Raw genomic sequence first — 23981 nt, 5'->3', positions numbered from 1 at the left:
TTTTTTTTTTTTGAGATGGAGTCTCACTGTCTCCCAGGCTGGAGTGCAGTGGGACGATCTTGGCTCACTGCAACCTCCACATCCCGGGTTCAAGTGATTCTCTTACCTCAGCCTCACAAGTCGCTGGGATTACAGATGCACGCCACCACCCTTGGTTAATTTTTGTGTTTTTAGTAGAGACGGACTTTCGCCATGTTGGTCAGGCTGGTCTTGAACTTCTGAACTCAGGCGATCTGCCTGCCTTGGCCTCCCAAAGCTCTGGGATTACAAGTGTGAGCCACAGCACCTGACTGCCTGTATATTTTTAGAAGTTTGGAATCGTCTCTAAACTAGAAAAAAACAAAAAACAAAAAAACTCTAGCCTCTAAACTAGCAAAAACCACATTCCTGTGTTTAATGAACTTCACCGAAATCACTTTTTAATCTCTTATTTTATCTCTTAGTAAACCAGATTCCCAGTGCAAAAAATTGAGGATTACTAATTTAACATAACATGACTTTTAAAATTTTAAACTACTGGAGAGAATTTTAAGATTAAATTTACCAAATTAATCTTACCAAATATTGCTAAATTCATGTGAACTAAAAGGCATCAGAGCTAGTTTTTATTAGTCTGATAAGTACTTACTTTTCTTTAAGCCAATTGATTAGAGCTCTTTCATATGGTTTGGTAGTGAAATATCACTTTCACATGATACATATAAAACATATAGACATAACAGACGTACAGAAAAAGGCAGATCTTATAACATTTTTACATCCCTGTTTTCAAAAATTCTCTCCCTTACTTTAGACTATTACTTTTTTTAAAAAAAAAAGCATTACAGGAGCCAATAAAAGTTGAAGGAGTGATTTACCATCCCAGGCCTTCTCAAAAGTGAGAGCTGAGGCAGCAAGGTGCAGTAGAAGTTGAACTTCTAAGGTATCAATCTAAAGAATTTAGAAAAATAACAAATTACATAATTTTAAAATTAAAAACATCTTTTATTTTATTTTATTTTTTTATTTTTATTTTTATTTTTATTTTTTTCAGACTGAGTCTCGCTCTGTCGCCCAGGCTGAAGTGCAGTGGCGCGATCTCGGCTCACTGCAAGCTCCGCCTCCCGGGTTTACGCCATTCTCCTGCCTCAGCATCCCGAGTAGCTGGGACTACAGGCGCCCGCCATCTCGCCCAGCTAGTTTTTTGTATTTTTTAATAGAGACGGAGTTTCACCATGTAGGCCAGGATGGTCTCGATCTCCTGACCTCGTGATCCACCCATCTCGGCCTCCCAAATTGCTGGGATTACAGGCTTGAGCCACCGCGCCCGGCCAAAAACATCTTTTATTAAAATTAAGTCAGGCCAGGTGCAGTGGCTCACGCCTGTAATCCCAGCACTTTAGGAGGCCAAGATGGACGGATCACGAGGTCATGAGTTCGAGAACAGCATGGCCAGCAAGGTGAAACCCCGTCTCTACTAAAACTACAAACATTAGCCGAGTGCGATGGCAGGCGCCTGTAATCCCAGTTGCTCGGGAGACTGAGGCAGGAGAATCACTTGAACCCGGGCGGCAGAGGTTGCAGTGAGCCAAGATCATGCCACTGCACTCCAGCCTGGTCAACAGAGTGAGATTCCGTCTCAAAAAATAAAATAAAATAAAATAAAAATAAGTCAATGTTTTTAAGAAAATCTTGTTCTAACCAATACTGGAGTTTTACATTAGTGTATTTTTAACATCAAATGCTAATTTCTAGGAAAACTGTTGTCATTTTCCTTTAATTATAGCCAATTTAAGCACAAGACTTTTTAATTTTTTTTGTGTGTGATTCTTATTACAATTTACACAGAACATTTACGATGTGCTTGGACTGTCTGTTTTGTCTTAAATATCCATCATTCTTAAACAACCAGTAATTTTATTTTGGGACAGGAATTTACCAGACAAGTTTCTCTCTTATACAAAGTCATTTTTCTTTTCACCTTTCATACTAACAATACCTCTTTATAACTTTACTTATTTATTTTGTATTTTATTTTTTCGAGATAGAGCCACACCCACCCTGTCACTCAGGTTGGAGTGCAATGGTGCGATCTTGGCTCTCTGCAACCTCCACCTTCTGGGTTCAAGTAATTCTCCTGCCTCAGCCTCCTAAGCAGCTGGGACTACAGCTGCGCACCACCAAGCCCAGCTAGTTTTTCTTTTTTGTATTTTCGGTAGAGACGAGGCTTCACCCTGTTGGCCAGGCTGGTCTCGAACTCCCACCTCAGTCTCCCAAGGTGCTGGGATTACAGGCGTGAGCCACCATATCTGGCCTATAACTTTCTTTAAATCTCTCTTACTTCCTGGTTCTTTTCACTGTGTTTTGTATATAACCTTTAAATAACTTTTGAATTAGACAAAAATTATTTACCTTTTAATAGGAACACATTCTTTTAAAAAATGTGTTCCTATAAATTTATAATTTGGAAATTACCCAGGCATTTAATAAATGTCTATTAACATAGATTATATTACAAGTGTATTTATGAGCATTTATTCCATTGTATTTTCTTGACAAATTTATTTATTTTTAAACAGTGTTAGTCATTATTTAAAGTTATTTCCCTGTTAAATATTTTTATAGCCTATAAATTTCAGATTTTTACCTACATAAGAAACTTGAGGTGAAGTATATGGGTATTTTACCAATAATTCAGAAGTTAGCTCTTTTCATTGAACCAACAATATTAATTGTCTTACTTATCAAAAATTACACAAGCAAAGATCATTCTGTTTGGGGCTATGTTTTTGGTTTTATAACCCTTATGCCAAATTTTGATATTTTATAGTTTTTGGCAAGCATAAGAATGAAGCTGCTTCATCAAGAAATGCAACTACAAATGTTGACAATTCTTAAGACATTTCTAATATTACTTTATCAATAATATTATATTTGGCTTATTTATAGAAAATTTTACTTAAGTCACATGAACTTGAAAAGCATTTGGGATTATCACTTACTTAATTTATGAATACTCCTTAACTTTAATCCAATTTGGCACCTTGTGGCCACAACACACAACAAAATACATGCATGTGTACATAAACCCACACATACACACTCATACAAGGATCTCATATATTTTACTTCAGAACTCTAGCCATTATATATTAATACAAACTCATTGCTTTACAAAAAGAAAAAATAAACACAAAGAAAATAGTTGGATCCAAGCAGTGGTTTTTACCTCAGTAGAAAAGTAACAACAGATTTATAGCAGGCAGAAAAAAAAATAGAGAAATAGAGAGCTTAGGAACTCTATAGCTGCTGGTTGATCTTTGGGCTTTGAATTTTTCCTGGATGTAATTTACTCATCAGTTTAAAATGTGTATAGCAGACCATAATATGTAATCAACTGGAGTACTAAAAAACCTGAAATGCCCTCAAACTTTTCTATTTTACCCACACATTTGTAAGTAGAGGCACCATAATATCAATGAGTTACCAAAAAGAGGATCATTCTCCTTCTCTTTCTTCATTTTTGTGTATTTATGTGTGTATTTATTTTGAGATGGAGTCTTGCTCTGTCACCCAGGCTGGAGTGCAGTGGCATGATCTTGGCTCACTGCAACCTCTGCCTTTTGGGCTCAAGTGATTCTCCTTCCTCAGCCTCCTGAGTAGCTGGGACTACAAGCATGCACCACCACGCCCGGCTAATTTTTGTATATTTAGTAGAAACGGGGTTTCACCATGTTGGCCAGGCTTGTCTCGAACTCCTGACCTCAAGTGATCTTCCTGCCCCAGCCTCCCAAAGTGTTGGGATTACAGGTGTGAGCTACCATGCCCAGCCTCTTTCTTCATTCTTAGATTGTTTCTCACCTCGTTTTCTAAAAAAGAGGACCTGAGTTGTGGCCTACGGGTGTGTGTTTGTGTGTCTGTGTGTGTGTGTGTATGTGTCTGTGTGTGTCTGTGTGTGTTTGTGTGTATTAATGTGTTCTGATTGTGAGTAGGACTCCACAGTGTTTCACCACTGAGTCATTTCTGCCCTCTTACATGTCACAATTTCTCTCACCAGAGGTCTACCACTTCCAAGAGCGCTCAAAATGCCTAGTGATCAGCTCTTATATGCATTTTCCGGACAAGGCCTTTTTAAACAAATTTTGTTGGTTCCTTGTAGGGCCACCTCACCTTGTGGCGGGGTGGGGGTCAACCCTCAGACACTCCCACTCAGTCCCCAGTCACCCAGGGGTGCCTTTTGGCTGGGAGGGGCTAAATCCCCTTTCTTTTTGTTTTTTTTTTTTTTTTTTTTTTTTTTTTGAGACGGAGTCTGGCTCTGTCACCCAGGCTGGAGTGCAGTGGCCGGATCTCAGCTCACTGCAAGCTCCGCCTCCGGGGTTTATGCCATTCTCCTGCCTCAGCCTCCCGAGTAGCTGGGACTACAGGCGCCCGCCACCTCGCCCAGCTAGTTTTTTTGTATTTTTTAGTAGAGACGGGGTTTCACCGTGTTAGCCAGGATGGTCTCGATCTCCTGACCTCGTGATCCGCCCGTCTCGGCCTCCCAAAGTGCTGGGATTACAGGCTTGAGCCACCGCGCCCGGCCTCCCCTTTCTTTTTGAAGCCAAGTAGCTCAGTCTCTCGTTTGTCTATGCAAATTACAGTTCAGTTCCTCATGCAAATGTGCAGACAAACCAACTGACCTTAATTTCAGGAGGAAAAAACAATGGAGAAGACCCTTTGAAATGCACCTCTGAACTGGAAACCAAATGGGATACCCAAAAGGGGGATGATTCTCTTTGTCTTTAGAAAAAGGCAATGGAGAAGACCTTTTAGAATGCACCTTCAAACTAGAATTAGGATGCTAAACAGCAACTTCCCAGGAGAAAATACTCAGCCCAGACCCCTTCCTGAAAACTATCCTCAGCCATCCCCTAACTTTGTAGCTCTCACCTGCCATTACACACATCAAGGTCAAATTCTCGCAGTACAAGATAATCTCTGATTCCTCCCAAACCCAAAGAGGTCAGTTAATGCAATACAAGACTTAAGAATCTACTCATGACTCTTGCAACTCCACAAAGAAAGCTGAACACCACAAAAGGGGCATGAATGGCACCTTTATTCTGAGTTCTTTAAGGTGTCTGAGCATTAGAAGCCCTCTCTAGATTTTTAACTTTGTACTGAAGATGGCAAAATTGGAGGGAGGAATAGGGCAGAAGAAAAGTAATTGAAAGAACATTTTTTTTTTTTTTTAAAGAAAGGAAGTGAATGGAGAAACCAAGTACATGATTTGTTTTTGTTTCTGTTTTTATCCTACAACTGTGAGGAATTTTAGCCAATTCAGAAGCCTTATTCCCCATAATTTGGAATTCTCATTTAGATTTGACCAAGTTGGGTAGAGTTGGCCAAATCCAAAGGGAGAATAACCAAAACAAACAATGTGATTGCTGAGTACTCTAATGGTAAGAAATTAAAACCAGTTGGTTGTCAGTTTTAACATTTAGTCATTAAGGAGAACTTTCAAGACAGAAAAACCGAACTAAGCTGCTTATCTAGGAATGGGGCCCATGCATAAGACTGCTCTGTACTATTTTAGAAGCAGAAAAAACCTCAAACTCATCTTCCCTGTTGGAGGCGAGCTGAAACTCCAGAGGGAGTTGCCTGCTTTCCATTGTTATGGAATCAGGAAAACTCACCTTCCTTGTTGGAAAAAAGTACAACTCCAGAAAAGGAGTCATACAACAAAATAAATCTCAGATTCTAACAAAATTTTGGGAAACCAGAGATTCTCTGTAGGAGGGCCTCCAAAGCCAGTACATTTTTTCTATTAGATTGAGCAATAACGATAGCTCAAACTGTTACCAAGCATGGATAGGGGATTTGACAAAGGTCAGGGGAACCTCTACTCAGAGTTCCTTCATGGTTACCAGTTTGTAAAATAAAGAGTATCTAAGACAAGTCTTCATCAATTTAGAAGCTTATTTTGCCAAAGTTAAGGACATGCCCATGATACAGTGTCAGGAGGTCCTGACGACGTGTGCACAAGGTGGTTGGGCTACAGCTGGTTTTATACATTTAGGGAGACATAAAACATCGATCAATACATGTAAAATGTACATTGGTTTTGTCTGGAAAGGTGGGACAACTGGAAGTCTGGGCTTTCAGGTGATAGGTGGATTAAAAGATTGTCTGATTGGCAATTGGTTGAAAGAGTTATTATATGAAGACCTGGAATCAACAGAAAGGAGTGTCTGCATTATAATAAGGGGTTGTGGAGACCAAGGTTTTATCATGTAGATGAAGCCTCCAGGTAGCACACTTCAGAGAAAATAGATTGTAAATGTTTTTTTATTAGACTTAAAGAGTCTGTTCTATCATTCTTAAGGTCTTTTGTTGATGTGTATGCTGGTCAGCTGTGAGTCGTGTCTTACACACCTCCCTCACTTCCCATCATGACCAAAACCAGTTTATCAGGTTGATTTTGGAATGCCTTCAACTAAGAAGAGGGGTCTGTTTAGATAGTTGCGGGGCTTAGAACTTTATTTTTGGTTTACACTTTTTCTTTTATTTTTTAATTTGTGTGAGTACAGAGTAGGTATACATATATATTTATGGAGTACATGAGATGTTTTCATATAGGCATTAAATGTAAAATAATCACAGCATGAAGAATGGGGCATCCATTTTCTCAAGTACTTATCTTCTAGGTTATAAACAATCCAATTACATCCGTGAAGTTATTTTAAACTGTACAATTAACTTATTATTGACTATAGTCACCCTGTTGTGTTATCAAATAGTAGGTTTTATCCATTTTTTTTCATTTTTTTCTTTTAGACAAACAGTTTTATTCAAAAAACAGAGCCAGCTGAGTCTCCCCCTTTCCACAGACCTGGCAGTGTTGGGCTCAGGTGTGAGAGGAGCAGTTTCCTGCAGAGAGAAGACAGGTTTAGGGGTTGAAGGCCAGACCCGGGGGCTAGACCACATGAGTGGCCACACTGGGGCAGAGGCCACAGTGCCCATCAGGGCCTGGGTTGCACAGCTGCACATGGGGCAGTGCACAATAAGCTGAGTCCCCTGGAGGCTCTGGGTGCCAAATCTCACCCATGGCCATGGCCAAAGCTGGAGGTGATATTCAACCAATGCCAGTGACCCCAACCACTAGTGGGATGTGTGTGTCCAACACTGCTGGACCTACCTGGGCAGAGAGACCATTCTTTTATTTTTGTTTTTTGGTACTCATTAACAATTCTCACCTCCCTGCTAGCCCCCCACTACACTTCCCAGCCTCTGGTAACCATTCTTCTACTCTCTATGTCCATGAAATCTATTTTATTTTTTTAACTGTTAGATCCCACAAATAAGTAAGAACATGTGAAGTTTGTCTTTATGTGCCTGGCTTATTTCATTAACATAATAATATTCAATTTCATCCACGCTGTTACAAATTACATGATCTCATTTTTTTTATGGTTGAATAGTACTCCATTGTGTATATGTATCACATTTTCCTTATCCATTCATCTATTGGTGGACATTTAGGTTGCTTCCACATCTTAGCTATTTTAAAAAGTGCTGCAACAAACATAAGAGTGCAGATGTCTCTTCACTATATATATTTATTTTTTGGGTGGGGGTATATACCCGCAGTGGGGATGTTGGATCATATGGTACCTCAAGTTTTAGTTTTGAGGACTCTCCAAACTGTTCTTCATAGTGGTTGTACATTTCCATTCCAAATGTAAATGTAAATTTACGTTTCCACCAATGGTGTACAAGGGTTCCCTTTTCTCCACATCCTCATGAACATTTTCTATTGCCTGACTTTTGGATAAAAGTCATTTTATCTGGGGTAAGATGCTATCTCATTGTAGTTTTCATTCACATTTTTCTGATGATCTATGATGTTGAGCACATTTTCATGTCTGTTTGCCATTTGTATATTTTCTTTGAGAAATGTCTATTCAAATCTTTTGTACCTTTTTTTTTTTTTTTTTGAGATAGTGTTTTACTCCTGTCTCCCATGCTGGAGTACAATAGTATAATCTCGACTCACTGAAACCTCCACCTCCCAGGCTCAAGCAATTCTCCTGCCTCAGCCTCCTGAGTAGCTGGGACTACAGGTGTGTGCCACCATGCCTGGCTAATGTTTGTATTTTTTGTAGAGAGGGAGTCTCACTATGTTGCCCAGGCAGGACTCAAACTCCTGAGCTCAAGTGATCCACCTTCTTCCTTTCCAATTTTGATGCCTTTTATATCTTTCTCTTGTTTGATTGCTTTTACTAGGAGTTCCAGTACTATGTTGAGTAACAGTGGTGAAAATGGTATTATTGTCATATTTAGATCTTAGAGAAAAGTCTTTCAGTTTTTCTCTATTCAGTGGGATACTAGCTGTGGGTCTGTCATATATAGCTTTTATTATGTTGACATTTATTTCTTCTATTCCTAGTTTTTGAGGGTTTTTATCATGAAGGGATGTTGAATTTTATCAATGTTTTTCAGGATCAATTAAAATGATCAGATTGTTTTTATCCTTCATTCTATTGATATGATGTATCACACTGATTGATTTGCACATATTTAACTCTCCTTGCATCCCAGGAATAAATGGTACTGGTCATGATCAATTATCTTTCTAATTTATTGTCGAAATCAGTTTGTTAATATTTTGTTGAGGATTTTTGCATTAATATTCATCAGAGATATTAGCCTGTAGTTTCCTTTTTATGATGCATCTTCGTCTGGTTTTGGTATCAGGGTACTACTGGCCTTGCAGAATGAGTTTGGAAGTATTCCCTTGTGCTCTATTTTTAAAAATCTGGTTTGAGTAGTATTGGTATTAGTTTGGCATTATTGGTATTAGTTAGAGGTTTGGCAGAATTCAGCATGAAGCCATTGGCTCCTGAGCTTTTCTTTAGTGAGAGACTTATTATTATGACTTCAATCTTGTTACCTGTTATTGGTCTTTCTAAGTCTTGGATTTCTACCTGTTTTATTTTTGATAGGTTGTATGTGTCTGGGAATTTGTCTATGTCTTCTAGATTTTCCAATTTATTGAAATATAGTTGTTTATAGTAGCCACTAATGATCTTTTGAATAGCTGCAGTGTCAGTTGTTATGTCCCCTTTTCCATTTCTGATTTTATCTATTTGAATCTTCTGTTCTTCATAGTCTGGCTAAAGGCTTGCCCATTTTGTTTAACTTTTCAAAAAAATCAACCTTGTGTTTTATTTATCTTCTGTATTGTTTCTCCATTTCCATTTCATTTATTTCTGCTATGATCTTTATTATTTCTTTTCTTCTACTAAATTTGGGTTTTGTTTTTTTTTTCCAGTTTTTCTAGCTCTTTAAAGTGAATTGTTAGTTTATTTGAAGTTTTTTTTTATGTGGTCACTTTTAGCTATAAACATCCCTCTGAGTATTGCTTTTGCTGTATCCCATAAATTTGTTTTTTGTAATGTTTCCATTATTATTAGTTTCAAAATTTTAAAAAATTTTCTTCATTAATTTTTCATTGACTACTGGTCATTGAGGAGCATGTTGTTTAACTTCAATGTATTTGCATAGTTTCCAAAATTTTTATTGTTATTAATTTCCAGCTTTATTCCATTGTGGACAGAGGAGATGCTTGATATTATTTCCATTTTTGAATGTTTTCATATTTGTTTTGTGACTTAACATATGGTCTATCCTTCAGAATGATCCATGTACTGAGGAAAAAATTGTGTATTCTGCAATCATTGGATGAAATATTCTGTAAATATCTATTAGATGTACTTGGTCTATATTGCAGATTGAGGCTGATGTTTCTGTGTTTATTTTTTGGAAGATCTGTTGCTATTATTGTATTGGGGCCTATCTCTCTCTTTAGCTCTAATAATATTAATACTTGCTTTATATATCTGGGAGATCCAGTGTTGGGTGCATATATATTTAAAATTGTCTTATGCTCTTGATGAATTGACCCCTTTATCATTATATAGTGACTGCCTTTGTCTCTTCTTATAGTTTTTGTCTGGAAATCTATTTTGTCTGATATAAGTATAGATACTCCTGCTTTTTTAAAAATTTCCCTTCATGGCCGGGCGCGGTGGCTCAAGCCTGTAATCCCAGCACTTTGGGAGGCCGAGACGGGCGGATCACAAGGTTAGGAGATCGAGACCATCCTGGCTAACCTGGTGAAACCCCGTCTCTACTAAAAAATACAAAAAACTAGCTGGGCGAGGTGGTGGGCACCTGTAGTCCCAGCTACTCAGGAGGCTGAGGCAGGAGAATGGCATGAACCCGGGAGGCGGAGCTTGCAGTGAGCCGAGATCCGGCCACTGCACTCCAGCCCCGGTGACAGAGCGAGACTCCGTCTCAAAAAAAAAAAAATTCCCTTCACATATGATATCTTTTTCCATCCCTTTATTTTCAGTCTATGTGCATGTTTTCAGGTGAAGTCTGTTTCTTGCAGGAAACAGGTAAATGGTTTTTTTTTTTTAATCCATTCTGTCAGTCTATGTCTTTTGATTGGTGAGTTTAGTTTGTTTACATTCAATGTTATTATTAATATGTAGGAACTTACTCCTGCCATTTTGTTATTTGTTCTCTGGTTGTTTTCTAGTCTCTTATTTATTTTCTTCCTATCTTCATTTAGTGAAGGTGATTTTCTCTGGTGATATTATTTAGTTTCTTGCTTTTAAATTTTTGTGTGTTTTTTTGTGTGTTTCTTGGTTTGAGCTTCTGATGAGTCTTGGGAATACTATCTTGCTACCCATTATTTTAACCTGATAGCAACTTGATACTATTTACATGAACAAGCAAACAAGCAAAAACAAAATAAAAACTCTCCTTAACTTTGTCCCCTGCTTTTTAACTTTTTTGTTGTTTCTATTTATATCTTATTGTACTGTCTCTGGTTTCAAAAGTTGTAGTTATTATTTTTTTTACTGGTTTATTGTTTAGTCTTTCTAGTTAGGGTAAGAGTGGTTTACATACCACAGTTACAGTGTTGTCATGTGATGTTGGGTTTTCTGTTCCTGCTTTAGTGTGTTGAGGATAATGGCTTCCAACTGCATCCATGTTTCTGCAAACGACATGATCTCATTTATTTTTATAAAACTATTTCACAGTGTATATGTACCACATTTTCTTTATCTAGTCTATCATTGATGGGCATTTAAGTTGATTCCATGTCTTTGCTGTTGTGAATAATGCTGCAATGAACATATGTGTGCATGTATCTTTATAATAGAATTATTTATATTCCTTTGGGTATATACTCAGTAATGAGATTGCTGGGTCAAATGGTATTTCTGCCTCTAGGGCTTTGAGGAATCGCCACACTGTCTTCCAACTGACATGAGATAGTATCTCATTGTGGTTTTGATTTGCATTTCTCTAATGATCAGTGATGTTGAGTTTTTTATCATATGCCTGTTAGCCACATAAATGTCTGCTTTTGAGAAGTGTCAGTTCATTTCCTTTGTCCACTTTTTAATGGGATTGTTTTCTTTCTTGTAAATTTTTTTATGCCCTTTGTAGACCTTTGTCAGATGGATAGATTGCAAAAATTTTCTCCCATTCTGTAAGTTATCTCTTCACTCTGATGATAGTTTCTTTTATTGTGCAAGAGATTTTTAGTTTAATTAGATCCCATTTGTCAATTTTTGCTGTTGTTGCAATTGCTTTTGGCATTTTTGTTTTAGAATCTTTGTTAGTGCAATAACATTGCCTAGATTTTCTTCTTTATATATGTGGGAGTTTTGGGTATTACATTTAAGTCTTTCTTTAATCTATCTACAGTTAATTTTTGTATAAGGTATAAGAAAGAGGTCCAGTTTCAATTTTCTGCATATGGCTAGCCAGTTCTTCCAGCATCAATTATTAAATAAGGAGTCCTTTCCCCATTGCTTGTTTATGTAAGGTTTGTCAAAGATCAGATGGTTGTAGGTTTGTGGTATTATTTCTAAGTTCTCTATTCTCTACCATTAGTCTATGTGTCTGTTCCTGTACTAGTACCATGCTGTTTTGGTTACTGCAGCCTTGTAGTATAGTTTTAAGTCAGGTAGTGTGCTTCCTTCAGCTTTTTTTTTTTTTTTTTTTTTCTTTGAATTATTTTTACTTTTTTGGGTTTTTTTTTTTTTTTTTTGGTTCAAAATTTAATTTTAAAGTAGTTTTTTTTTTTCTAATTTTATGAAGAATGTCAATGGTAGTTTTATGGAACTATTCAATTAATAACATTGAATCTGTAAATTGCTTTGGGCAGTCTTACCATTTTCATGATACTGATTCTTCTTATTCATGAGCATGAAATGTATTTCCAGTTGTTTGTGTCCTCTCTAATTTTTTTGAGCAGTAATTTTTGGTTCTCCTTGAAGAGGTCCTTTACTTTCCTTGTTAGCTGTATTCCTAGGTATTTTGTTGTTTTTGTAGCAATTATGAATGAAAATTCATTCGTGATTTGGCTCTCTGCTTGCCTGCTGTTAGTGTATAGGAATGCTAGTGAATATTGAACAATGATTTTGTAACCTGAGACTTTGCTGAAGTTGCTTATCAGCTTAAGAAGCTTTTGGGCTGAGACAACGGGGTTTTCTAGATATAGAATCATGGCATCTGCAAACAAAGATAGTTTGGCTTCCTCTTTTCCTATTTGAATACCCTTTATTTCTTTCTGTTGCCTGATTTCCCTCGCCAGAACTCCCAATACTATGTTGAATAGGAGTGGTGAGAGATGACATTCTTGTCTTTTGCCAGTTTTCAAGGGGAATGCTTCTACCTTTTGCCTATTCAGTATGATATTGACTGTAGGTTTGACATATATAGCTCTTATTATTTTTAGGTATGTTCCTTCAATATGTGGTTTATTGAGAGGTTTTAACATGAAGGGATGTTGAATTTTATTGAAGGCCTTTCTGCATCTATTGAGATAATCATGTGGTTTTTGTCTTTAGTTCTGTTTATGTGATGAATCACATTTATTGACTGGCATATGTTGTACCAACCTTGCATCCCAGGAATGAAGCCAACTTGATTGTGGTTGATAAGCTTTTTGATGTGCTGCTGTATTTGATTTACCAGTATTTTACTGACAATTTTTGCATCAATGTTCATCAAAGATATTGGCCTGAAGTTTTGTTTTTTGTTGTTGTTGTATCTCTGCCAGTTTTTGGTATCAGGATGATGCTGGTCTCATAGAATGAGTTAGGGAGGAGTTCCTCCTTTTCAATGTTTTTGAATAGTTTCAGTAGAAATGGTACCAGCTATTCTTTGTACCTCTGGTAGAATTCAGCTGTGTGATTTACAAAATGTAGAAAATGTAAAGCTAGATGTGATGCTAGAAATGATTTAATTGGAGGAGTACAGTGGCTCACACCTGTAATCCTAGCACTTTGGGAGGCCAAGGCGGGTGGACTACTTGAAGTCAGGAGTTTGAGACCAACATGGCCAACATGGCGAAACCCCATCTCTACTAAAAGTGCAAAAATTAGCCCAGCATGGTGGCACATGCCTGTATTCCCAGCTACTCAAGAAGTTGAGGCAGGAGAATCACTTGAACTCTGGAATTGGAGGTTGCAGTGAGCCGAGATTACACCATTGCACTCCTGCCTTGGTGACAGAGTGAGACTCTGTCTCAAAAAACAAACCACAAACAAGTAAAAAAACAAATGACCTAATCAAAACCCCTCACATTTTACAGATGAAGATGAGGTCAAAATTCTTAAGTGCTCAAAATCACACATGTAATTATTAACAGTGGCAGAACATACACAAACCAGCTGTCTTGGCTATGTAAAGTTAATTCAATGAATACTTTTTTTTACTTTTGTCAGTAATTACTGATTTTATAGATCTTGCTCTAAAAATAATTAAATACTATATTCTGAAGCAATAGAAATATAGATTATAAACTTCTGAACAGCTATGACTGATACTAATCTGTTCTATATGGTAATATTTTAAGCATGTAGAATAACTCAGAGGTGCACAACAATATTTCATGAAGACAGTATTGTGATTACAAGTTTTTCTAAAAAATATTATATTATTTATGATAAGGTAATATTTTATCAGCCATTTTAGAGACACATATTTGCATAAGAACTCCTGTGTTTTAAAAAATTTTTGTTAGTATAAAATAATACAGTTTTGTGAGTATATTTAAAATGCTTGAAAGCATGCACAGGTGCTATACAGTAAGAATATTTGAGGTATAGTAGGGATGAGGAAAGAAAACTTTTACTTTTCAATTTTAATATTCTGAACTTTTAAATATATTTTTAACAGTAAGCATGTTTGTCCTTTTAATATAAAAATAAGTATTTCAACACTATCACAAAAATAGAAAAATCTCACCACTCAGAAAGAACGACTCTTAGTATTTTGTCACATTTCTTTCCAACCTGACATTATGCCTTATTTGTTTCCAAAATTGTCTGATTTCTGCTTTCATTTCATTTGACAGTATGGCATAAATGTTTTCTTATGTCATTAAAAACTGTTCATTAATTTTTTTAATAGCTGTGAAGAACTACATTGTTTGGACATACTATAATTACTTTAGCTTAATATTCTATGTTGGTTTATTTCCCTTTATTATAATAACTAAAGCACTATTAGACATAATCATGCATTAATATTTGTCTGTATTTTGGATTAGGTCCTTAGGATAGTTCCATAAAACTTAAATTACTGGGTTAAATAATATGAACTTTTTTTTTTTTTTTTTTTTTTGAGATGGAGTCTCGCTCTGTTGACCAGGCTGGAGTGCAGTGGTGTGATGTTGGCTCTCTGCAACCTCTGCCTTCCAGGTTCAAGTGATTCTCCTGCCTCAGCCTCCCAAGAAGCTGAGACTACAGGTGCGCCACCATGCCTGGATAGTTTTTGTATTTTTTAGTAGAGATGGGATTTCTCCATGTTGGGCATGCTGGTCTTGAACTCCTGACCTCAATTGATTCACGCACTTTGGCCTCCCAAAGTGCTGGGATTACATGTGTGAGCCACCGTGCCTGGCCTAATATGAACATTTTTAAAAGCTCTCCAAAAGTAATACCAAATTACTTTTCAGAAATATACTAATTTATACTCCCACTAATTTTTTTCAGAGACAAGATCTCACTATGTTGCCCAGGCTGGAGTGGAGTGGCTATTCACACACAAGATCACAGCATACTGCATCCCTGAATTCCTGGGCTCAAGTAATCCTCTTGCTCAAGTAGCTGGAACTATAAGGTATGCCACTGTGTCCCACTAATTTTATTATTTCTTCCAGTAGTGTGTGAAAGTGCTTTATCACAAAACCATCATACATATGTTTCTAATAGATTAGGTAAAATCGTTATTGTCTATTTTTAGTTGAAGTTCTTTGATTTAGTGAAATTAAACACGTTACTTTTTCATTAGCCATTTATGTTTTATCTCCTGTGAATCATCTAATTACTTATGTCCTTTATTCATTTATATACTGGAGTTTTTGTATTTTTCTTATCAATTTGTATGAACTATTTATATATTAAAACTGTAGCCACCTTTCTGTAATATTTGTTGCAGGTAATTTTTCCAATTTTGTTCTTTTTAAAATTTGATTTATGTTGCTAATGATGAAGAGTTTATAAAATTCAATCCTATCTATTGTTTTATTTTATAATTTATTTCCCATTGTTCCTAAACTTAGAAAGTGACCCCTCATCCTAAAATTTATTACATAATCAACCTTTTTTCTACTATTTTAAATTTTTATAATTTGATTTTTTGTATTAAGAAAATTTAACTACTTTTTATCCAGCTGGAATTTATATGATATGAGAAGATTGTTTATAAAATAGACAATCAGTTGTTCCAACATTATTTATTAAATATCTTTACTTTCACAATTGTTGCATTATACTCTCTCTTTGCCATCTATTAAAGTGTTCTACTAAGGTCTGTTTCTTCACTGTCTATTCTGTTCCATTGATCTGGTGCCAATATTATTTTAATTTAATCATTGTAGGTTACATTAAATTTTAATATCTGACAAGGCTAGCTTTCACACATAAGATTTTTTTCTCTTTTTCATTTTTAAGCCATTATCTTCTATTTGTTTTTTCAGAGAAACTTCAGAAAAATTTTGTCATGTTTTTCTTCTCCACTCTCATATTTTACATTGAGGGTATTGACTGCAATTGTTGTGCTGTGTATGTTATGTTTCTTTCTTTTTTCTTTACAGATGGGGTCTTGCTGTGTTGCCCAGGCTCATTTCAAATTCCTCGAGTGATCCTCCCACCTGGGCCTCTCAAAGTGCCGGGATTACAGGCATGAGCCACTGCACTCAACTTGTCATGTTTCTATTTATTTATTTATTTAACTTTTACACTACTAGTGACTACTGTCATGTTTCTTTTTTAAAAAAATGTTATTTTAAGTTTAGGGGTACGTGTACAGTTGTGTTATATAGGTAAACTTGTGTCATAGGGATTTATTGTACAGATTATTTCATCACCCAGGTATTAAGCCTAGTATCCATTAGTTATTTTTTTCTGATCCTCTCCCTCTTTCCACCTTCCACCCTCCAATAGGCCCTAGCGTTTGTTGTTCCCCTCTATGTGTCCATGAGTTCTCATCATTTAGCTCCCATTCGTAAGTGAGAACATGCGGTATTTGGGTTTCTCTTCCTGCATTAGTTTGTTAAGGAAAATGGCTTCCAGCTTCATCCATGTTCTTGCAAAGGACATAATCTTGTTCTCTTTTATGGCTGCATAGTATTCCATGCTATGTATCTACCACATTTTCTTTATCCAGTCTACTATTGATGAGCATTTAGGTTGATTCACTCTCTTTGCTATTGTGAATAGTGCTTCAATAAACATACATGTATATGTGTCTTTATGATAGAACAATTTATATTCTTTTGAGTATATTTGCTGTAAGGATTGCTGGGCCAAATGTTATTTCTGTATTTAGGTCATTGAGTAATTGCCATACTGCTTTCCACAATGGCTGAACTAATTTTTATTCCCACCAACAATATATAAACATTCTTTTTTCTCTGCAACCTCTCCCACACCAGTTATTTTTCAGTAATAGCCATTCTGTCTGGTGCAAGATGGTATCACATTGTGGTTTTGATTTGCATTTCTCTAATTGTCAGTGATATTGAGCTTTTCTTCATTTGCCTGTTGGCCACATGTCTGTATTCTTTTGAAAAGTGCCTATTCTTGTCCTTTGCTTAGTTTTCAATGTTTTTTTTTGTTGTAATTTTGTTTAAGTTCCCTGTAGATGCTGGGTATTAGACCTTTGTTGGATGCATATTTGCAAAAATTTTCTTCCATTCTGTAGGTTGTCTCTTTATTCTGTTGATAGTTTCTTTTGCTGTGCAGAGCTCTTTAGTTTAATTGGTTCTCATTTGTCAATTTTTGCTTTTGTTGCAATTGCTTTTGGCATCCTCATCACCAAATATTTGCCCATTCCTGTGTCCAGCATGTTATTGCCTAGGTTGTCTTCCAGGGTTTTCACAGTTTTGGGTTTTACATTTAAGTCAAGGAAGGGGTCCAGTTTCAATCATCTACATATGACTAGACAGTTATCTCAGCATCATCTATTGAATAGGGAGTTCTATCTTGGTTTTTCCTGTTCTTGTTAGCTTTGTCAAAGATCAGATAATTGTGAGTGTGTGTCATTAGTTTTGGGCTCTCTATTCTGTTCCATTCATCTATGTATCTGTTCTTGCACCAGTACCATACTGTTTTGATTACTGTAACCCTGTAATATAAAGTTGTGTAACCTGATGCCTCCAACTTTGTTCTTTTTGGTTACAATTGCCTTGGATGTTTGGGCTCTTTTTTGGTTCCATATGAATTAAAAATTTTTTTTCTAGTTCTGTGAAGAATATCATTGGTGGTTTAAGAACTTGACCAGACATGGTGGCTCACGCCTGTAAACCCAGCACTTTGGTAGGTCAAGGCAGGCGGATCACCTGAGGTCAGGAGTTTGAGACTAGCCTGACTAACATGGAGAAACCCCACCTCTACTAAAAATATAAAAATTAGCCAGAGGGTGGTGGCACATGCCCGTAATCCCAGCTACTCGAGAGGCTGAAGCAGGAGAATCGCTAGAACCTGGGAGGCAGAGGTTGCAGTGAGCCGAGATTGCATCATTGCACTCCAGCCTGGGCAACAAGAGCAAAACTCCATTAAAAAAAAAAAAGAAAAAAAAGAAAAAAAAAAAAACTTCTTGATTGCTGACCTAATTTTATTCTTTACTCAAGTCATTCAGTGTTTTATTCACAATAGCAAAGACTTGGAACCAACCCAAATGTCCATCAATGATAGACTGGATTAAGAAAATGTGGCACATATACACCATGGAATACTATGCAGCCATAAAAAAGGATGAGTTCATGTTCTTTGTAGGGACACAGATGAAGCTGGAAACCATCATTCTCAGCAAACTATTGCAAGGACAAAAAACAAACACTGCACGTTCTTCTCACTCATAGGTGGGAATTGAACAATGAGAACACTTAACACAGGAAGGGGAACATCACACACCGGGGCCTGTCGTGGGGTGGAGGGAGGCGGGAGGGATAGCATTGGGAGATATACCTAATGTAAATGATGAGTTAATGGGTGCAGCACACCAACATTTCATATGTATACATATGGAACAAACCTGCACGTTGTGCACATGTACCCTAGAACTTAAAGTATAATAAAAACAAACAAACAAACAAAAGTCATTCAGTGTTTTATATCCAATCACGTGATCAATTTTTGAATATGTGCCATGTGGCAATGAGAAGAATGTATATTCTGTTGTTTTTGGGTGGACACTTCTTTAGGTGTCTATCAGATCCATTTGATCCGGTGCTGAGTTCAGGTCCTGAATATCTTTGATAATTTTCTGCCTTTGTCTGTCTAATACTGTAAGTGGGGGCATTGAAGCCTCCCACTATTATTTTATGTGAATCTAAGTCTCTTTGTAGATCTCTAAAAACTTGTTCTATGAATCTAGGTGCTCCTGTTTTGGGTGCATAGAGATTTAGGATAGTAGGATCTTGTTGTTGAATGGAATCCTTTATAGGTAATGCCCTTCTTTGTCTTTTTGGATCTTTGTTGGTTTAAGCTCTATTTCGTCTGAAATTGAGACTGCAACCCCTGCTTTTTTTCTGTTTTCCATTTGCTTTATTTATTTATTTATTTACATTTTTTCCACTCAGTGGCTACTGTCATGTTTCTTGATTCACTTAATTACACATTTATATGTTTTAGTGAAGTTTTCTTTACAAAGATTCTACATACTTCTTGTTAAAATTTTAATTCACTCAATAATGTTAATTCTTCTGGAATTCAGATAGATCGATGTTGTTTTGTACCCATTATATGCTAAGCATTGGCCTAGACATTTGCATGTATTATTTATAGTTCTCACAAGAATTCTGGGTAGTAGGCATTTATTATGCTCATTTTAGAGGTAAGGAAATTAAGACTCCAAGAGATTTCATGGCTTGCTCAAGGCCACAGTGCTGGTAAATATCAGGGCTCTGTTAAGACCTCTGAAAGAAGTCTTCTCTCACCAATTTATGTTGTTTTAATTGGTTATTGCTAGGCACTAAGAAAGCTATTTAAAATATATATCTTTTATTCAATCACCTATCTGTCTGTCTGTATTATTTATGGCAGAAAAAAAAAAAGAGCTTTTATTGTTTTCATTTGGTCTACCAACTACGAGAGAGTTCTAGGGTGGTTAAAAAGCTGTCTTATACTGGAGAAAGTGACTTTGGCACAAGCTCCAGTTCAGAAGGATCATGGGAAGGCTGTTGGGTGTTGTAGGTCACCGAGCTTGGGAGAATCCCAGTTGTCAACAAGAAGCTTTTGACTAGCCAGGTCTGGGGCCTGCCAGCCTGTAGAGGTGGGTCAGGTGGTCATCTATCTTCTCAATGAGTTTCACCTCCAATTAGGAAGTGATACTCCAGGAACTCACATCAATGGGAGTCTCTGCTGCTCCAAATTCAGACTTAGCAAGCCTGGTTTAGGCTCTTTTTCAGGACCATGATGGTTTCCTTCGCAACCCCACTCATCTTGGGATGGCTTCTGCACATCCAGGAAGAGAGTTTGGCCACAGCATTGGTTTTTCATCTTTAAGAGATGCTCAGGCTGGGCACAGTGTGATCATGGCCCACTGCAGCCTTGACCTCCAAGGCTCAAGCCATCCTCCAACCTCAGCATCCCGAGTAGCTGGGACTACAAATGTGCACCATCATGCACCACTAATTTTTAAAGATTTTTTTAGAGGAAATGTCTCACTATGTTAGTCAGGTTGGTCTTGAACTCCTGGGCTCAAACAATCCTCCTGACTTGGCCTCCAAAAGTATTGGGGTTACAGGTGAGAGCCACCATGCCCAGCCTATCTTTTTACATTTTAAATGATAAAGTTAAACCACTAGTCCTCAAATATCTACTCTTTCTTCAAAGTGCATTACAATACTAAAATCTTTCTACAAATGTGTTTGACATGAATTTCTTAGTTTGAGTAACCTTGCTTCCCACCTGAGCTAACATCATCAAAGTGCATGTTATGTGTATCCTTTGAAATTCTGATGAGCTACTTAGTAGTTTACTTCTCTCAAAATAGCCCTTTTCAGCATGATGCAGTAGAAAGAGTAATACTGTGAGGGTCAGAAAACTTTTGTTCTAATTCTGGCTCCTTCATTAATTGTACAACTGTGGAAAAATCACCTAATATTTTTAAGCTTTTAAAAAATATCTATACAGTGAGTGTACTCCTAGCTGTAAAATTCTATGACTGTAATCTTTAGTTCCATCCCATTACTTCCTCCATTTAAATTTTCGATATCCATTCAACGAAGATGCAAGTCTCTTATTTCTGTTACCTCTTTCAAGATACAAATACTCATTCAATACATCCCCACTTCATTTTACTCTCAGTTGTCCTATATTTTCTCTTTTTCTTCTTAGTAAAGTGCTTTGTGAAGCTCCTGATTCTTTATAGGCAAATTTCACTTTATCCTAAAACTTGTTTCCCCCAACAAAATCTGGCTCTCACACGAAGACATCAGTTTCTCTACCGTCTTTCTCACTGGAGATTTTACCTGCAGACACCTAAGGCATATGGAAGCTTCCCCTTGCCCAACTTCTATGCCATGGACAACTTCTTCAGTGCTCACTTCCCAGTTTCCATTGACACTCCTTGCCCTTCAGGCATTATTCTAGCACACAGCTTCCAAATGAGACACATTGGCATGATTAGCTTTCCCAGGCTCCTTAGAGGGTGATTTTCCAGTAAGCCCTAAAGAATTAATTTCTAGCAAGTTCCACCAGCATAATGCCACAGTGACTGATCTTTCATGGTAGCGTCCACTCCAACAAGGTCTAGATCTCAGCCCTTGGCTGGAGTTGGGTGGGAATGCTCTCCTTGGGTACTCTATTTCAACCCTAGAAGTAGTAGTTGCTCCTTGTTTTTGCTATTCCTATATTCTTTAAAGGTCACCCTACTTTTTTCTAATCAATCCCTCATTATTCTCATCTGCTGTTATATATAACATTCTTTTTATTACTTACTTTTTTTTTTGAGGCGGGGTCTCGCTCTGTCGACGGGGCTGGAGTGCAGTGGCCAGATCACAGCTCACTGCAAGCTCCGCCTCCCGGGTTTACGCCATTCTCCTGCCTCAGCCTCCCAAGTAGCTGGGACTACAGGCGCCCACCACCTCGCCCGGCTAGTTTTTTGTATTTTTAGTAGAGACGGGGTTTCACCGTGTTAGCCAGGATGGTCTCGATCTCCTGACCTTGTGATCCGCCCGTCTCGGCCTCCCAAAGTGCTAGGATTACAGGCTTGAGTCACCGCGCCCGGCCTATATATAACATTCTTTATCTTAAACTTCCCTTTATTGAAATCACTGTGTGGTCTCTCTCTCTCTCTCTTTCTCTCCCTCCTAGTTGGACTAAGACTCATACGGAAGTCTCTGTGCCTTTTTAGCTTAATTTACTCCTTATTCCCTTCAATCAGGCTCCTATTACTACTGCTACTGTGGAAAAAATGTGAAATATAACCACCTTTCTCCATCCTGTGGTTTTGCTGCTTGGGACAGAATCCTCTTGAAATTCCAACTTTGGTTTCTATTATACTATACCATTCCATTTGTCTTCCTGAATCTCCAACTGTTCCTTCTGTTTCCTTTATTTACTCTAATTTATTTTCATGTTTCTTAGTTGTTATTACCGAAGTGTGAATATTTAGCCCTTGGCTGTTTTCTGTTTTCTCTCTTCTCTAGATAACTCATAGTCTCTTGGCATTAGCTACGATCTCTGATTTACTGACTTCCAAATTATGTTTATAGTCCTATCATCTCTCCTCATCTTAGTTCTATATTATTCATTTTTTTTAATCCAACAAATATTTCCTGAATGCTTACTCTGTGCTAGGCAATGTGGTAGATATTTGAAATGCAAAGGTGAACAAGGCACATTTCCTGCACATGGCAAGCTTATTGACCGATGGCGAACACTGACATGTAAACAGAATATTATCATACAGTGTGGCCAGGGATGCAGTTGAAGTAGAAAGTATTATCGGAACATAAAAAAATCTCCTAACCTAATCTTGGTGGAGCTCATGGAGGATTTCCCAGAGACTGTAGTATCTAGTGGAGACCTGAATGATGAGTAGGAGTTAACCACGTAAAGAAGATTGAAGGGGTGGATAGGGTTGGAAAGTCAGTTCCAGACAGAAAAAACAACATGTATAAAAACCTAAGTGTCATAGAGAACATAATGTTTTGGGGAGAAATTCAATTATTTCAGACCATATAGTTTCAGATCAATTAGCTAGACCATAGAGTTTAAGGGAGAATGACTAAACTTAAGCAAGCAGAAGTTAGAACTTCAAATTATCTACTTTTATATTTATATTGTCTACAATTTTATATTTTATTTAACATCTACCTCTTTAAAGGAAACTTTCCTGACCTATTTTTACTACTAAAGTTATACAGATTGTTCCCTTCTCTCAATTCTACAACATTAATTATTTATTAATATTTTACTTGAACCTATACTCTTGGACCTTGTTCCCTAGTTGTTTTATTTTCATTTAAGACTATTTATTGAGTATTTTGTATTCCAAGCTGCTGTGCCAAGCACAAGAGATATAGGGGTGAATGAGATAGACAGGAATCCTGAATAGTAGACTTTCTTGAATGCATGTCTTACCTTTTCAGCTCGATTGTAAGCTACTTGAAGCCTAGGATCGTGATCTAAAGTTTTATAAACAATCTGTTTCTATTTAGAGTAACTAAAAATGAAAAAAAATCAAGATGGCCGGTTGAAAGTCTTAGGCCAATAAAGTTCTTTACAAATATCTCTAGGTGGTATAGACACATTTTCAGGTATATGGAACATATACCTGAACATTCCATATATGTTCCATATATTAAATGGCATAATATATTCTGATTTTTAAGACTTCATGGATGAAAACTTTTATTTTGTTCAAGTGCCTATCACAGCAAATGCTTCAAATATTTATCAAACTTGTATTCATTATTAGTTTCTGATAAACTATAACTTTCATACATTAATCCAGGGTTTCTCAAGCTTGTCACAGTTGACATTTTTGGGTGCATAATTTAGTGTGTGTGTGTATGTTGGGTGAGGACTGTCTTGTACACTGTAGCATGTTTAGAAGCATTCCTGATCTCTTCCCACTAGATGTCTGTACCATACCCCTACCTAAGTTGGACAACAAAAAGTATCTCCAGACATTGCCAAATATCCTCTGGGGAGAAAATCACCCTGATTGAGAACCACTGCAATTCTATTCTGAGATTCATGGTATGCAGTTTTACGTTAAAAACAACCCCAATGACCTTGATTCCAATATTCAAAATAGGACCCCTACATTTGCATTTTAACAGAGGTCTGAGGACCCCTCCTGCCGACCCACATAACAGTCAGTTTTTAGGCAGGGAACGTTATACTCAAGAAATCTTCATTTGTTTTTAGAAATTAATATGAAATTTACTAATTCTTGGCATTGCTTTTCTTTCA

General features: G+C 37.0%; 1 non-coding gene across 1 annotated transcript; it reads right to left on the bottom strand.

The window, feature by feature from the left end:
• Window positions 1–6975: 6975 nt before the first annotated feature.
• LOC111536484 lies at window positions 6976–7102 on the bottom strand. The gene has a single exon (XR_002729753.1). It is a non-coding gene; the product is annotated as a small nucleolar RNA ACA64 (small nucleolar RNA).
• Window positions 7103–23981: the final 16879 nt, after the last annotated feature.

The sequence above is a fragment of the Piliocolobus tephrosceles genome, chromosome 12 (genome assembly GCF_002776525.5).
Source record: "Piliocolobus tephrosceles isolate RC106 chromosome 12, ASM277652v3, whole genome shotgun sequence".
NCBI classification, from domain to species: domain Eukaryota; kingdom Metazoa; phylum Chordata; class Mammalia; order Primates; family Cercopithecidae; genus Piliocolobus; species Piliocolobus tephrosceles.
Note: the sequence above shows the minus strand (reverse complement) of the source record. Positions and strands in the feature narration are given on the sequence as shown.